Here is a 14,004-nt window from a genome sequence, read left to right on the forward strand (position 1 = left end):
TAAGATAGACTGTGAGATTTACACTATAAAAATGAGTACTTTCTGACTGGAGGGTTTTAAGGTAATTATTATGAGTAAAAAACATGAACTTCAGTGCATGAAACCTGTAACACCTATATAATTAGTTCAGAAGTTAAAAAAAAATTCTTCCTGGTGTGTCACCTCTGCTCTGAATAAGTGAAGGTGTCAGAGGGCTGAGTTTCATGAACCCACTTCCATGGAGCACAGAGCCAGGGCTTCAATTCTCATACATGTGGGCTGGATTCCATGGAGCTCAAAGCTTGGACCCGCTGTCACAGACTAGCCCTAAGGCTGGTTTATTGCATATCAAACGAGTTTGTTATCTTTGTAGAGGGCTTTTTGTATAATGGTTTATAATATGATTTTCCATTCCTGTGTTACTGGTCTATCTGTTTTAATTATGTATAAGCTTTGTGAGATCAATAATGATGCCACATTCATCTCTGTACCCCGGAAACCAGCATGAGTCATGAAATCTAGACAAAGGAAAGGGGAATTTAGGAGTTTCTACCAGCAGAAGAGTACCTGCTATGCTCTAAGAACACCACGAAGGTCAGTGAGGCTACAGCAAAGTGATGGAGGAGGAGAGAAGGAGAAATAAGATGAGCGGTAATGGCAAGCTGCCCAGGTAATCATGGGATGCTTTGTAGGCTCTGAAACTTTTATTCTGAGAGATAGCGGGGACATTGAAGGGCATTGAACAGAGGAGTGATGGGATGTGACCTGTTTGTTTAAAAAATCCCTGACTGCTGTGTTGAGGGCAGACTGCAGGCAGCCAAGAGTGAAAACAGAAAGATCTGTTATACATAACTTTTTAGTAATATTCTAGGCTAGAGTTGACAGTGTGTGTGTGCGTGTGTGTTTGTGTGTGTGTGTGGGCAGAGAGGGAAATGAAAAGGCCAGATTCTGGTTCTGTCTTGAAGATGAGTGTAGAATGGATACAGAACTTACTTAAAATTGATAATATTTCTAAAAATCATTTAAAAATATTCTTACATATATTGGTATCTAATTTTATTGCCTTGTCAAAAAATATCTTTCCTATGATACTGATCTTTTGAATTTTATTTCACAGAAATCTGGGAATTTTCCATGTGTTCTTGAACAGAATTCACTGGTTTTAGGGCATACACCATGCCTTTTAATTACAAAGTTAAAATCTATATGCTTATTAATTTGTCTCTTAATTAATTTAATCATTAAATTGTATCAGTTTTTTAACTTTCTTTTTTTTAAACTTTCTTTTTTCTTAACTTTTTTTTATTGATTTATAATCATTTTACAATGTTGTATCAAATTCCAGTGTAGAGCACAATTTTTCAGTTATACATGAGCATATATATATTCATTGTCACATTGTTTTCTCCGTGAGCTACCATAAGATCTTGTGTATATTTCCCTGTGCTATACAGTATAATCTTGTTTATCTATTCTACAATTTTGAAATCCCAGTCTATCCCTTCACACCCTCTGCCCCCAAATTGTAGCAGTTTTGAGGAGATATGCTATATCCATGTTAACAATGAGATATTTTAAAAATTATTTTTTCTTATATTTTATGTCTATGTAATGTTGAGGCTTTGTTCATGAACCTGTGTCAGTTCAGGACTGTAAAATCTACACGGGGAAATGGTCCTTTCTATAATAAACTTTCCCTAACAATGCTTTTACAAATAGAGTCTTTTATTTTTTTAGACAGCTTTCTTTAGCTGGTATTCATCTGGTATATCTTTTTCCATTCCTTTTTCTCAAACTTCTTTCATTCTATAACTGTGTTTATTTTTCTTATAATTTTAGTATTTTAATATGAAAATTTAATCTATTAGCATAATCATTTGTAGTTCAATTTATTTCTTCAGTTTGCTTTTTTGTTCATTTTATTCTTAATGCCATTTAATTACTCTTTTTGTCTTCCCTGTGTTCTATTAAGTTGATTAAGTTTAATATATTCTTTTTTTCCTTCTCAACTGCTTTGGAAATTACACATGTATTCCCTATTCTGTCAGTAACTACAATTAAATAGCATAATCAATAAAAAACATTTTTCATCTGCTGAAAAGTTTAAGAATGTTAGAATCTTTTACTTGTGATTTTCTCCTACACTCTTAACCTTTGTTTCAAAATGTCTTTGTTTTCACCGTTCAATAGTGCTTCAGTTAGTTACAGAATTCTAGATTGACAGTTATTCACCCCTCAACATTTTGATACTATTTGTCTATATCTTGTGTTTTAATTTATTGCATTTGAAAAGTCCACTACTAATACAATTCCTGATCCTTTATAGGTAACGCATTTTGGATCCGGTTGCTTTTGAAATTTTCTTTGAATGGTTATGTTTGGCGTTTCACTATTATGTGTCTGGATGTAAATTTATTTATTGAACTTTGGAGTCATTTTTCACATCTTTCACCCATCCCTCCATCTAGCTGAGGTGATAACTTGATTTGTTTAAATTAGCTGATATATGTAAAACAATGAAAAGCACTGACACACAGGAAGGACTAGGTAAATTTCTGCAATAGTAATAATAATGAAGATGTGAGACAATGAAAAGGACAGAAATCAGAGAATCACTGATATCTGAGGGTCAGTATGGAACAAAACACGTGAAGAACAGGGTGGGATTACTCTGTGAAGCCAGTCCAGTTGCGGTGACTACACTGGCCATTTAGTCAGCACGGTGCTAACCACAAGGGAGAATGTACATTTCAAACGATCATTGGTAACATAATCACATAGAATGTCTTAGAAAAGTAACACCTGCCCCTACACCTGAAAAGCAGGTAAGAAGGTAATTTCAAAAGTAGAGAGTGTAAAATGAGTAAAACATATTAGATAAAATATTAGGTAGTAAAAATATCAGGTAGAATTATATGAAATTATCATTTTGGGGGCCAAAAGTGGTTAATACTGTCAATTTCATATGTTTAACCAATAAAGCCTTTAAAATAAAGAGCTTAAGTGCTTCTGAATAGTCAGGCAGAAATGCTTCCCATCCAACAGGGTTTTAAGAGTATAGATATGCAAAATGATCAAGACAAAATAGATGAAAAACAGCAGTGACGTTAAGGAGATCCATGCATCAGAAAAGACAAGTAAATGGAGACAAAGCTGGTTTACCTATCCAGTATCTTCAGTATTTCAGAGGTCAACCAGCCCCACAAAGACAAATAGGAAGATTAAAAATCAGAGTCTGGTGTAAGGGTTTACGTACAACCGCTGCTATCTAAAACATAGTGGCAATTATTTGGTGAAGAGGGATTGGTCATGTAAAGAGTATATATAGCCTTACTACTTATAGTAGCAAATATACTGTAAAAAGTATACTGTATACTGTATATATTTCACAGTGAGATATCGTTCTGGTTTACCTCATTTAGCAGTGTCTTCCTGTTCAAAGGCCAAAGTTAGGGAATCTCTTCTAAGTGTTAAAGCAGAAATACCTCTTCCAGATGCACACAGCTGAACTGGTCCACATGTAAATGTGGTGCTTGCCTGTTCTTCCAGAAGTGGTTATGTAAATGCTGGCTACAAAGCCAGTATCTATGCAGGAACTGACTTTGATGAGTATAATCAGGTAAACCAGTTTCATAAAAGGAATAAAGTTTCTCTTGTTTATGACTGGTAGCTGTCACCTCTCCTTCTCTCCAAAAATTTTCTTACTGATCACTACTATTTCGATTTAAAGGGCTCACTTAAAGGTTGGGCTGCAAATGGATGAGCAAATGCAGTACAATTCTATTAAACATACTATATAGTATCAGCTAAAACACATCCAATAGATGTTTACTCCTGTGAATTAGTGCAAAGTCAAACGAAGTCTACAGACGAATGCCCCTTCTTTCTCTACCATATTAAACAGTAGTTGAAAAATTGTAGTACATATTAAATAAAGCAAGAGGACCTTAACCTGATGACTATAGCTAACACTGATGGGTAAAATAGAGGAAAGCTGTTATAAAGTTAATCCTAAAAGTTCTCATCACAAGGAGAACATTGTTTTCCCTTTTTCTTTCTTTTTTTATTGCTTTTCTTTTTGTCGAATCTCTATGAGAAGTTGAAGGTTAGTTGAATGTATTATTATAATCAGTTCACAATATATGCTAGTCAAAACATCATGGTGAACACCTTAAACATACACAATGATGTATGTGAATTATTTCTAATAAAACTGGAAAAAAAGAGGACCCCTCTGAAGGGAAGATTTAAGTGCAGAATGTAGAAGGGAATGTTCCATTGGCCATATGCTATGTGGGTGTGCCACCGGCAAAGTACAGCGCTGGAAAGAAGCTGAACTTTAGTGTGACACACGTTTTGTATTCCTTGCATAGCAGAGAAAGCAGTAAGTGAGCATGATTGTTAAATTATATCATAGAACATGGAATACTTAGTACAGAAGACACAGTAACGTTTGGTAGCAATGTTTTTCAATTTCTCTTCTTTTAACCAATTTACAATAAATGATGCAGTGATGCAGACCATCAGCATAAATTTTCCTTTCCCCACTAACCTCGTATCTTATGAAACAGCAATATTAATACCCGACATTGAAAAAACAATTGTGCTTGGCGCCTTTCTTAGTTGTTTATAGCCATTATGTAATTTAATCCTAAGCACAGTATTATATGTTCAGTACTAGTAATTTACTGACAAACCAAGGCTTATAGAAGATGTATAACTGACTGAGGTGGTGGAACTAGACTTTGAACTAAAGTCTAACTTCAGACTGTAACCACAAACCACTAAATTATCACCAGTAAAATTTCAAAATCCACAGTCAATGATTTATAGGGACCTATATCCACATACAGACAGTCCCTGACTTTTGATGGTTCGAATGATTTTTCAACTTTACAACAGTGCAAAAGTGATACACCTTCAGTAGAAACAATACTTCAAATTTTGAATTTTGATCTTTCCTGGGCCAGCGATATGTGGTCCAATAGTCCTTCATGATGCTGGGCAGTGGCAGTGAGTCTCAGCTCTCAGTCAACAGATGATCATTAGGAGAAACAACTAATACTTTTACAATCATTCTGCACCCAGACAACCATTCTGCTTTCACTCTCAGTGCACTGTTCAACAAATTACATGAGATACTCAGCACTTTACTATAAAGTGGGCTTTGTGCTAGATGATTTTGCCCAGCGACAGGTGGATGTTTAAGTGTTCTGAGCACAGTTAAGGTGGGCTAGGCTGTGATATTTGTTAGGTTGGATGTATTAAATGCAGTTTGGACTTATCATATTTTCAGTTGACTATGGGTTTATTGGGACATAATCCCACATAAGTAGAGGTAGATATGAACTAATTAGGATGATAATAAGGTAGGAACAATAAATTCTATCTTGACTGCAAGCATGGTGATTTTTTAGGTAATCAGATGTTACTAGAAAATATGTGAGCTAGAAGAATCAGTCTTTCATGGACAGCTTGAGTGGAAATTGTCCGACTTCACTTCTTGGTGTATGTTTGTGAATGTATGTTGTTTTCTTCTCCATTGCTAATGTTACATATGGTATTTCATTATCATATAAAGATTGATATATAGAAAAATAAAATTTCATATTTCATAATTGGCCTATAATTTTCAAATAATTTAGAGATATTACTATTGTCATTATGACTTAATACTTTCCATTTATTTGTAAATAAACTTGTTAATATCTACTATTGAACATTTTGACCCAACTTTTTCATTTCAGGCAATTTTATGATATTAGTTGTGGGAATCATAAGGTAACTTGTAGGTCTAAGGAAAGGAAGACCTATTTCTTCATCTTTTAATTTATGCTTAGAGACATGTACTCTATGGTACAAATAACATACTTTTGAATAAAAGGATTTATGAATGTAATTCATAATGCCTTTGTGTTTCAGTTCTTACGTTTGCAAAATGATTGTGAGAATTAAATGAGACTGTATGGAATGTACTTTATTAACAAAAACATTTTTTAACCTAAACAAGTAATACATGACTACAGTCTCATTGTACCGAATTAGTTTTCCTTACATATTTAACCAGGAAGAAACACGTAGATATAAGTTGAAATACCAAGACATATATCCAAGGAACAGTGGGTCTAATCTAGGTGATTTATGAAGGGATGTCAATGCATTAAAGAAATGTAAAGTGGGTTTCAATGACAAAAAGAAAAACTATCCAGATTAGAGCAGGAGTTTGAAGGATATCTCCTTTGGGCACCAGTTAAGAAAAGAGAAACTAACCTAAGTATTTGTGGCACAATAGAAATGAACATGGGAGATGCTTCTAAAACCCACTGGATGGGCTAGAGAAGCAATACTTCTGGGATAACTGTCAAAAGTCTTAGGAAATCAGCATGTTTCAGGGATCACAATAAACTGCTGCTGATCATCTCAGCTGCCTACAGTACTGAAGCAGGTACCTCAAGAGAATGCCAAAAAGCCACATTACTTTGTCATGTAATCTACACCAGAAGACTGCTGGATGGAAGTTTAATAAAGATATCGTTTCCAGACATCCAGCCTCTGCAGGACAAGAACGGGTCTAGTGGATCAGGGTCGTGCTGAGCGCCAGACGGCATTCTCAGGAAAATGAAGAGAATAAATAGAAGTATTGGAACATTGAGAAAACGCAAGTTTATAATGAGACAAAAAAGGTAAATTCATTTGAAGCTGACTGCAAGAAGACTCTCTTTCGAGTGAGATGAGATTTGTGAAATTGAGTTCAGGAGGAAATAAATGCATTTCTCACACTCTACTGAGCTTTAAAGTGACATTTAAAATAATAAGGACTATTTTTTTTTCAAATTTAAAATCATCTTACAGAAAAATAATGTATCGGCAAAATTAGAATATGGGAGGTAGGAAGGGAGGGGAGGGGTGTTACGGAAAGGTGGAGGCAAGAGCATTGAATAGAGACATTGCCTATGATGATTTATTGATGGAAAATAAATGGAGATTTAGTTTTTTGCTGCAGTAGAAGAGAGGCTAAGAAGGGTAACTGCGAAGACTCATGTAAGGAGTGGTAAAAATAGGCTCAGCATTTTTGCCTATCATACAGACATTGACTGGGAAATGTCTCGAGAAGATAAACACTCAAATAAGATATATAAGCAAATTATTTAGAACACTGTAATTACAAGAATAAAACAAAATTTTTGTGTCTAGGAAGCAGATAAGAGACAAAATATGGGCTATCAGTTTTTCTTATGTCTCTAAGTTTTAATTCTTTTAAAAGCATATTTACATATTATTTTGATTAGTATAAAAAAATCACAATTACACAAAATTCAAATCAAGCAAAAGTCTCCTTGAGTAACTTCTGTATGTCTGGCCTGATGTTAACAATTAGACATACAAAGCTTAGCTAAGTATAGTTCCTGCCATGGCAATTTTATAGTTAGATAAACATTATGATAAAATATGAACATTTCAACAGATAAGGTACATATATATGAGCCAATTATTATATGTGTAATTATAATGTATATTTAATTATTCTAAATTTGATTTTTAATAAAATACACTGTTCCATCAGTGTTCATTTCAGATGAATTGCAGCAGTAAGTTTTTAGCTTTATAATATACAGCCCATAAGATCCTTGAGGAGATCTGATAAACAGCAGAATTTGCTCTAAATAAAAACACCTTATACTCAGAACCATACTTTATTAAACCCCCTAAATTAGTACCATAAAATGAAAAATTCAGAAAAAAATAAAAATTATAAAATTCTTATGTGAAGGTGTAGGGGAAACTGATTTTTCAAATTTCCTGGAGTTTCAGTTTAGACTAGAAAATCTTCTATTTGCCATTGGCACTAACCCATTTACATGTTTAACACGGGGAAAATTTCAAATTTGGAATGTTTATTTCTTTATTTTACAAAATGAAAACAGCCTTCTCATTTGTTATGAAAAATAGATCATACTCAGTAAAAAAATGTAATTCAAACAATACCGAAAAGTAGCCTAAGAAAGTAAAATCACCACTGTATTTACCACCCAGAGATAACGTTTTGGTGAACATATGCTTAGGCATTTCTTCATGCCTTCTTATATTTATATAAAATCTATAAACATTAATTTTTAAAATTAAAAGTAGGATCATATTCTACGTGCTGTTTTAAAACATGCCTTGACAAGCTAGTGTGGGAATCACTCTATGTCACTAAATATTGATTTATATATTTTTTCCTGAGGTTTTGGTAATTTTTTATTGAAGCGTACCATGTAGATACAAAAGTGTACTATTCATAAGCCTGCAGCTAGAGGAAGTGTTACAAAGTGTACGTCCCCATGTATACACCACCTAGGCGAAGATACAGAACTTGACCAGCAATCCTGGCGCTTCCTTTGTGTCTCTTCCTGGTCACTACCCTCATTACCACTGCCAGGTTGTCATTCCGTGGTCTTCTGGCACCCACAGTTCTTACAGTCTGACATTTGCTCCTCAGAGAGAGTATCTTTCCCCATCCCCAGCTCAACCCCAGCAGCTTTTTAGATCTCTCTCTGTTTTATTTTCAGTAATTTTACTATGATAACCTAATTTTGTGTGTTTGTGTGTATTTTTATCAGTTGAGGGATATTTTTAGCCATTAGCTCTTCCAATACTCTTGTACTCTGTTCTCTCTCATCTCTTTTGGGAAACTTATTACGCATATGTTAGAACTCTTTATCTAGACTTTTTGTTGTTCTCTGTATTTTCCAATCTGTTTTCCTCTCTATCTATTAACATAGATATTTTCTATTAATCTTTCTTCCACTTTACTGGTCTTCATCTCTGTTAAATGTAACCTGTGTTAAGACTATCGGGTTCCTAATTTCAATTATTACATTGTTTTAGATTTAGAAGTTCTATCTGGTTATTTAAAAAGTACAGCTTTTTAATGATATTCTGTATCTTTTAATCTATTTATTGAATATGTTAATTATATTATGTTTAAAGTCAGCATCTGGTAATTCCAAAGAAGTCAACTGTGGTATTGTCTGGTTGAGTTTTTCTGGGGAGTTGTTCTATTTCTTGGGCTGCCTTGTGATTTTTTTTTTTCATTTATAAAAATTGAAGAGGCTCTGGATAACTTTTTTTCCCCAGGAAAGGTTTATCCTATCCTCTGGCAGGCAGTTTGAGCACAAGCAAGACACCTTAAATGCAATCAAGAATGCATCTGCCTTGAGGCTAGGTTGCAGGTTTTCAGTAAGCTTTACTGTACATCTGGTTCATCCTATTTGCCAAGAGTGAACCATGAGGTCTAGCTGAGACAGAATTTTTATTAGGGACACGTTTTGGTGGATCCTTATTTTATTTTATTTTATTTTATTTTATTTTATTTTATTTTATTTTATTTTATTTTTTGTCTTCTGAGACCATACCACTCCAAAATCTGTTTTTAAGTCTAGCAGTTTTTGCTTATATTCCCAATTTCTCCTGCTCAATTTAATAATTTAGCTGAAAAGCACAGTGTTGCACTCCCCTCCCCATTTCTCCCATCCTTCTAGGATTTGTTTCCCCAGTCTGACCAGACAAAAAGCTTCAAGTACCATGTTTACGCTCTTGATGTCCTTGGGATTTTCAAAAGCTTTTCTTTCTTTTCCACCCTGTAGTCATGGCTTTCTGCTTTGTTTCTCAGTTTCTTGCCCTATCCAAGGACCTTCAAAATATTGTTGTAAAAAGGCAGCTTGCAAAATGTCAGTTCACCCTCTCCTGTTTTCTTTTCTCATGGAGTTTGGCTGCTTAAGTCTTAGTTACTTCATCAGCTTTCCAATGACTTCAAATAGATGTTATATGTATTTTATCTGTATTTTCTTACTGTTGTTGGCAAAAGCATTTGTCAGCCACTGTCTACTCTAATGTGGAATTATTTTCATGGATTAGTATAGAAATACAAACTTTATTTTTTTTATATTTTATAGAAATGGCTAGCTAGTCATCTCAGAGCCACTATATAAATTATTTATTCTTTCACATGTATTTTTAATGTCAACAATTTAATATTAACATATATTAATATAAGTTAAATTCCCACATAATTTTAAATGGATTTGAAGATTTTCTATAGTATTTTATAACTAAAATCTTATTTTATGTATACTTAAAATATACTCATCTCTGAAAGAGTTTATCTTCTTTCTTATCCTTTTTGCAGAATATTCCAGGACATATTTGCATGCTTATCTTCCCAAATTAGCTTTATTTACTTTCTACATTTAAAGATAATTCTTTAGGAATGTTATTAGGATTATATCGCATTAAATATTTAGTCTTCCCATTCGGTAGAAATTTCTGCTTGGGGAAAAGTGTATTAGTCAGTTAGTTCATTATCCTTCTGGATTCTAAAAAATCCGTATCATGACCCTTTTTCAGTGTGAGCCCACTAGGAATTATGATTCCAAATTCCTGAAACCAAGCTGAAATAATCCCTTCTCCATGAATAACCAAAACAGATCAACTGAATTTTACTTTAATTAATTTTAGGAATGTTGGATTGAAGATTAAGGAACTTTAAATAGTGTCAATACCAATGACAACAATAAAAACATAATAATAAAATTAGAATAATTATATAGTGTGTTAAAAGCACAGGACCTGTAGTGAGACTGCTTGAGTTCAAACCTTACATCCAGTGTATAATTACTAACAGTCTGGCATTGGGAAAATTACTTATTGTTTTGTGTCTCAGTTAACTAACCCTAAAACAAAGTTACTATTGTTGAATGGATTGATACAGGTTGGTGTTAGTTATTGTTGCTATTATTGTCAATATTACTATTGTTACCAGTTACTGAGCATCTATTAGACAGTTGGCACCATACCAAGGTATCAAATAAGTCATCTTCCATCTTCACACATTTATGTAGATATCTTAGAAAACAAATTAGATACTCCAATCAGTAAACTGTGATATTAAGACTACCACAGTTAATATTTAGAATTTTTCTAAGTAAAGCAAAATAAAAGCAATTAACTTTTTGGCAAATTTACCTAAGTTGAACACCTGGCTTTCAGTTTTTCGGTTTCAATAGCCTGATTTGGTGAGACACTAGAAATGACCTTATAACACAAAATCAACTTGCATTGGACAAGCTCAGGAAAATGATGTTTGAAATAGAATGGCAACGGATTAATGTGCAGTGAAATTTCTCTGGTTTGCTGTTTGAGGTCTGAGATTCTGTGTGTTTCTTTGCTGCTCTTTTGCTAGTACTTGTCATGGATTTATAGTCACATAATGGATACTAAACAGATATGCATTGACTTTTAGACTAATGATGAGAGAAATTATTGTAGGAACAATAATACTCAACACCATCAAAATTAGAGGGAAAGGCGACAGTCTTTATGAGCAGCTGTTTCCCACTCTGTAGGCAGAATTTCAGAGATGCCAAATTTTAATCATCAAATTGATTGGAGAGGATCCAATCAAAATTAAAAAAATTAATATAACTTCATGGTCTTGGATTAAGATGATTTAATGCATGTTTCTCATAATAGGTGTAAAATTTCCTGTCAGATACTGGATGGGCATTTCCAACTTTTACCTTTTGTGATGTTTTTAGAACACTCGCCCCCAGTTTTGACTGATACATTATTCTATAGGTAAGTGTTACAGTCAAATACCTCAACACTGGAGCCATTTTGTTGCTTTGTTTTTATTTTTTGCTACTATTTGTTACGATCTCTTCTAGGTCAATCTTTCATTTTATCTTTCAGAAGGTATTTTTATTTCCCTCTATCCAGAGCTCACCAGCATCTTGCTCTAGCTGTCTCGTACTGACAAACAGGTGTTAGCATCTCTAGTTTACATTCCAGGAAATTGATTTAGAGTTTGAATAGCTTGCCTGCAGCCACACAGCTAGGGAGTATTGGAGAGGAGAACTGAGCTCACAGCCCACACTGCTTTTGTTAGACTGCACTACCTGAAGCTGTTATTTATAATAATTACAGATGATCAACATTGTAAATAAGAAAGTTCTCTCCCTCTTATTCCCTGTGCCTTTTATAAGGAGGCAGACAGATTTCCTCTATTTCTGCTTGCAGAAAATACGGGAGATTTGGAGTAGAAAAGTTGAATAACTTGCTGTTGACCTAGAAGTTTCACAAGATGTTACCACTTAATTGCCTTTTCTGTGGTCTTAGGTCTTCTCAGTTTAACAGCTTCAAGAAATAAATTCTGCTAAAGCCTTAGAGTTGATCTGCTCCAGGGAGATTGACTGGCATTAAATAATTCCACAGGAATTGAGGTATAAAAACAGGATGTCCTTGGAATGTCTGTGAGAAATAAAAGTATCCTCTCATAAAAAAAAAAACAAACCTCCAAAGATAGAAGTTTGCTTGGCGAGCGTGGAATCTGGGAAAGGAGCTGAATGATTCAAATCCATCATCTCCTAGTGTGTGATTCCTGGCCACAGTCTGGTGTTTGTTGAAGAATTCCTCATCCTTGGATAGTTTCCATTCTGCTCTGTTCTATGGTCCACTGATGACCACTCTGTACTGAATTACAATATTATACACATATACACACGTACATCACTGATTGAGTTAGGATACCCTCCCCCCCCCAGGTAAACTGTTTTCTTTTTCTATTACGATTATGAGAATAGTCTGACATTTCTCCCTCTGGCCCAAGGAAACATTTTAACTTTATGTTTTGAAATAACATGATGTCCTCTGTTTTGTATCAATTTAATAGTTTGATCCTTAGAATTCTTATAGTGCCTTCTTTTCTTATCTGTTTACAGGCATGTAATACGTGATTCCTACAGTAAATTATCTACATATTTATCCCATGAACACTTTTGGGCACCATCCTTGCACAAAATCTAACCTTTTGAAAGACGTAATTGTATTTGAGCGGACTAGTGCTAGAGAAAGGAAATTTAAGGAAAAAGTTAAAAAACAATGAGGAAAATGCCATCCATCGGATAGCTCAATATACTAGGGGAGGTATGGCTGACGCAGCCTACGGCTGGGGATATCAATTATTCTATACAACTTAAATGGTTAAAGTATATTGATTTTTTAAAAAGTGGATTTAAACCATTTAGGCAAATATATATATTTAAAATAAACACATAAAATTCAAGAGTTTTTGTTAACCTATAAACATTTTAGATATTTATAAATATAAAATGTTTATGACAAATTATAAATGAAACATGTATTAGGTAAGGCACGATGTCCTTTAGTTTCAAAGAAACATACACAGATGGCCTTCTATATCTCTGGACCGTGGTTGAATCTGCAGATGTGGAACCTGGGGATGTGGAGGGTCCAACTATATTCATTGTTCTGCACCATTTTATATAAGGGGCTTGAGCATCTCTGGATTTTGCTTCCTGTGGGGTCTCCTGGAACCATTCCTGCATAGACACTGAAGGACGACTGTATTTCAAGTATAACTGGGACTTAAAGACAAAGCAACACTAGAGAAGGGGTTTGGGACAGTTGGGTTGATTTCATGGCCCTGCTTCTATCCTTTATTCCCTTTTCATGGGTGATATTCCAGTGAAGAGCTACACCATCCACAAGTAGAGAAACTGAGAAAGTAGTATAACATTCCTGCCTCTGGCCCATAGAAATGTTTTCCCTCCAAAGTATCTTGGATATAATTCTGGTCTCAACCAATTAGCACTGATTATAAAATTTAACATTCAGAGTTTCAGTGCTATGGGGCCCCCTAACAAGATTCTACTGTAGGTTTCTTTGTTTAATGATATTTCTGAATGAATGGCTTATATTGTTACGTATGTAACTAATATGCTAAACAGTTGAAATACCTTACATCGCAATCATCACAATCAATCTCTATGACAGGTGTCATTATTATATAAATTTTACAGAAGAGGAAACAGATTCAGAAAGGTGACTGGCCTAAAACCACACTTAGAGAAATGGCAGGTCTGATATTCATACTCAAATGTGTCTAATTACGGAGCCCTGAGCTTCTTACTACTGCAGAAATTTTCCGCTCATTAGTCAGGGCAGGGCGGTATAGATGGGTCA

The 14,004-nt window shown here is 34.3% G+C and overlaps 1 long non-coding RNA gene across 2 annotated transcripts in view; it reads left to right on the forward strand.

Moving 5' to 3' along the window:
- The first annotated feature begins 499 nt into the window (after positions 1-499).
- LOC140696683 (uncharacterized) overlaps positions 500-14,004 on the forward strand; it is a 49,910-nt gene continuing 36,405 nt past the window's right edge. For both annotated transcript variants that reach the window (XR_012073200.1, XR_012073199.1), the window contains exon 1: positions 500-649. This is a non-coding gene — a long non-coding RNA (uncharacterized lncRNA). The remainder of the gene's footprint in view (positions 650-14,004) is intronic.

The sequence above is a fragment of the Vicugna pacos genome, chromosome 5, assembly GCF_048564905.1.
Source record: "Vicugna pacos chromosome 5, VicPac4, whole genome shotgun sequence".
NCBI lineage: Eukaryota > Metazoa > Chordata > Mammalia > Artiodactyla > Camelidae > Vicugna > Vicugna pacos.